The sequence below is a fragment of the Arachis duranensis genome, chromosome 6, assembly GCF_000817695.3.
Source record: "Arachis duranensis cultivar V14167 chromosome 6, aradu.V14167.gnm2.J7QH, whole genome shotgun sequence".
Classification (NCBI taxonomy): Eukaryota; Viridiplantae; Streptophyta; class Magnoliopsida; order Fabales; family Fabaceae; genus Arachis; species Arachis duranensis.
Window position 1 is genome coordinate 96,036,462 of NC_029777.3, and position 4,160 is coordinate 96,040,621.

The window sequence follows — 4,160 nt, forward strand, 5'->3', positions numbered from 1 at the left end:
TATTAATAGGATCTTTTGACATTGTATCACTACCTCATGACACTTTACACGTTTCTTTGTGTACCTTCCATGGCATGAGTCTCTAAACCCCATGGTTGGGGGTGAGGAGCTCTGCTGTATCTTGATGGATTAATGCAATTACTACTGTTTTTCATTCAATCATGCTTGCTTCCATTCTAAGATATTACTTGTTCTTAACCTGGATGAATGTGATGATCCATGACACTCATCATCATTCTCAACTATGAACGTGTGCCTGACAACCACCTCCGTTCTACCCTAGATTAAGTAGATATCTCTTGGATTCTTTAACCGGAATCTTCGTGGTCTAAGCTAGAACTGATGGCGGCATTCAAGAGAATCCGGAAGGTCTAAACCTTATCTGTGGTATTCTGAGTAGGATTCAAGGATTGAATGACTGTGACGAGCTTCAAACTCCTAAAGGCGGGGCGTCAGTGACAGATACAAAAGAATCACTGGATTCTATTCCGGCCTGATTGAGAACCGACAGATGGATAGCCGTGCCGTGACAGGGTGCGTTGAACATTTCCACTGAGAGGATGGGAGGTAGCCACTGACAACGGTGAAACCCTTGCATACAGCTTGCCATGGAAGGAGCCTAGCGTGCTTAAAGAAGAAGACAGTAGGAAAGCAGAGATTCAGAAGACAGAGCATCTCCAAAACCTCAACCTGTTCTCCATTACTGCAAAACAAGTAAATTATGACAACATTTTTGTATATTAAGCTTTCATTATAATGTATAAAAAATTAATCATGATTTGTATATGATTTGCATTTTTGATGGTTGAATGATATGTTTAATTGGGAATTTCACAAGTTTGAGGTTTTAGAAGAGATGAGGGAGCTATGATTAAAGGCAAGGCGTTTCTGTTTTGAAAACAACTCTACTGAATTTGGCTTTTCTATTAGGAATATTATTTACTAGTGAGAATATTATTTACTATTCATAGCAACATCTTTCCTAGCTTGTTCAAAGTTCAAAGTCCATGAATTTATTTTATTCTTGTTGAACTGGGACTGTACATTATTTATAAGTAGTATAAGCGGTATTTAGTTTCAATTCTTCATAATATATCTTGAGAACCTCTTTTTGAGTAATTTCATAAGTGGTTTTAGAAGCTATTATATATATTGATGCAGCTCATGTGTATGTATAGTGATTGTGTTTTTTTTTTCAGTGAAATTAAAGCTTGTTCACTACTTTAATTCTTCTCTACTTTTGGCCATGAGAAGCTCATGGTTCTTTGTAGTCAGCTCAGCGTTGTAACTTGGATTGGTTACTGTTAATCCAAAGATATTTGATCAAATTAAATTAGATTTGATCTGGTTCAATTAGATTAGATTAGATTTAATCCAAAACTAAATTGATTTTGAGCAGTTTCAACTTTTAGCTTGAGTTGGATGTTCCTTAAAATTGGCATATAAGTTGATAGATAGTAGATTGTAGAAAAAGAAAAGAAAAAGAATGTTGCTGCCATCCACAGCAGCCTTCACCACTCTTCATCATGCCCACTTATCTTGGATTATGTTTTCCTAAACTCACAGTAATATTTGGTTTTTTATAATCTTGATTCAATTAATAACGTGTATCAAAATTGGTGTTGCTCCAAAGCACAAGACTCCGATTAGTGTTTGTTTTCTCTGCATCACTGCCTTTCAAATCCAAACTCTGACTCTTTTATGTAATATAATATAATATAAAATCTTCTGATGCGGCAGAGTTGATCGCACAACAGGGTGACTTGGTCATACATACCCCTCTCTTCATCGAGGTTACAACTTCACTAAAGCAGGTTTCTTTATTTCTATCTTATTTTATTATTCTTAGCTTTGGAACCTGCTTTTGAAGTTTGTTGTGGCCTTAATTGGGTCTATTAATTAAGTGAAGTTTGGATGAGAAATTGGTTCAAAAATCTGTCTTTCTGTCTCTAATGTTTGTTAATAGATTTGATTTTGCCGATGATGTCTTAATTAATTGGGTTCCTTTCTTTTATCTTCTTTTTTAATGATTATTTCAGAGGAGAAGATCTTGGAAATCTTAGGTACGATTTGTTGAGGATATTTTTGAAGCACTACTTGTCTTGTCTGCAGATGCATGCTGCTCTATATAAATAGTATTCTAAGACCATAGTCAACTCCAAATTATCACACCAAACTCTTGACTTCACTATTGCTTCTGCCTATCAGAAAATCTTGGCCCCCTTTTTTTCTGTTTCTTATGTCCTATGTTACTTACCTATATCAGTAGATTGTGATTGTAGTGGTTGGAAAATTCCGAAGATTGAAAGAAGTGGCAAGAACAAAAAGACGAAAAATGGAAGGTTAATGTGTTATTATAACAATATAAAGAAATCTACTATAAACTTCCTTTATGATAACTGTGTGGCTTTGGACTTACTAGGCACATATGGCACTCCATGACACATGCTACAGTTGAAAGCTTTAAAAATGCATTGGTCTTAGAGCCAAATGATGGTCAGTTGTGATTTTGTATAAGGCCTTAGTTAGACAAGAACTATTAGTGTACTTACATAGGTGGACATCTAATTTTGTCATCTATCTGGTAGGTTCATGATTTATCAGAAGTATTCAATTATTATTTTCTTTATATGAAACACCTTTTCAATACAATCTGAACATAAATGAAATTAACTGTCATTTTTTTATTAAGATTTGAATTTGTTAGGAAATCCAAATGAAGAGGGGGGATATATATACTTAAAAGATGAAAAGACTTAAATGATTATCTTCATCTGTTTGCTCTGGCAATGGCGCAGAGAGAATTTCGGGCAACCCAAACCAAAGTTTGAAGTGAAAAAGACAAGAAACTGAGGACTCTGAGTGCCACAGTGAAGTTAATGTTCTAGAATTGCACTTCCATACGTGTTTACTTATTATCTTACCTATGTTGATAGTTATTCTCTATTAACCAAAAATTAAATTTCTTTTACTAATAGGATGTTGAGGAAGAATCAGTGGGTGTTAAAAAGGCAGGTCCAACACGAGGTGTTAAGAGAAGTCGTTCAGCCGAAGTACATAATCTATCTGAAAGGGTGAGTGAAGACCATATGCCAATTGTGTACTGTTGCAAATAAACAACAAATTTTCCATCTGTAGCATATGTTTTGTTGCTTGTGATCTGTATGATTATCATTGTGATCTTCTACTTATACAGAGGCGAAAAGACAGGATCAATGAGAAGATGCGTGCATTGCAAGATCTCATACCAAACTGCAATAAGGTTTACTCTTTCATTTTCACTTTTGTTATGCGGGTAATTGCATGGCTGATAGTGGAAAATATTTTCTTCTTGATAGAAGATAATGAACAAATGTATTGTAGGTAAAAAGAAAATGCGACAGGTCTACCAATCTAATTTTATTTTTTCTCTTTATATTATTTGACTAGTTATATATTGTTTCTAATGACATCTTTTCTTTGTTATAATTTCAATTTATAACAGCCGGCTTGATAGAAATTCCCTGACAGGAGAGGTTCCTACAAATCTTTGTAAGAGATGAGTTTGGATGATGAAAATGGAGTGTTGGAGCAAGAAACAAAGATGTTAGAGCAAGTTCCCGGATGAAACTCACACAAGAGACCAAGAAACTAAGGCAGGCTTGTTTTAAAGTTAATTACAAAAGGAGAAAACTTTTGGCCTCCAAATCTTATTCATCATCACTTAGTTAAGCTACTTGTCTTGTATATTCATATTCTAAGTAATAAAAACAGCACTTATTAGATGGTTTAGATATATTATTAGATATTAACATAGTTTAGGGAACTGGATGGTAGATTTGACTGATTAGTATTTATTGCAATGCTTGTATTTTGGTAAGTTTAGTAAGACAAGGTTTTGTATAGGAGTTATTACTTTTGATTTTCAATAATAAAAAATTATATATTATATTAATATTTTGTTTATGAGTTATATAATATTTTATTTATGGATTATGATTTTTTGTTATTGTGAAATTTTAATCACAAAATTATTTATTTAACGCGATAAAAATGACGGTGAAAATTGTTTTTTTAAACGATAAAAAATGTCACTATTAGTGTAAAATGGCGGTTCAAAAATGCCATTTTAACCAACCAAAACGCTACTGTCAGGGTAAAAATGGCGGTTCAAAAATGCC

General features: G+C 33.6%; 1 long non-coding RNA gene across 2 annotated transcripts; it reads left to right on the top strand.

Moving 5' to 3' along the window:
• The first annotated feature begins 1,379 nt into the window (after positions 1–1,379).
• LOC107494785 (uncharacterized) lies at positions 1,380–3,880 on the top strand. Of its 2 annotated transcripts, XR_008010733.1 has the most exons (5): positions 1,380–1,814; positions 2,040–2,063; positions 2,801–3,074; positions 3,197–3,262; positions 3,485–3,880. It is a non-coding gene; the product is annotated as an uncharacterized LOC107494785 (long non-coding RNA). The 2 variants fall into 2 exon arrangements; XR_002364221.2 differs by lacking the exons at positions 1,380–1,814; positions 2,040–2,063 and having other exon boundaries at positions 2,733–2,875; positions 2,979–3,074.
• Positions 3,881–4,160: the final 280 nt, after the last annotated feature.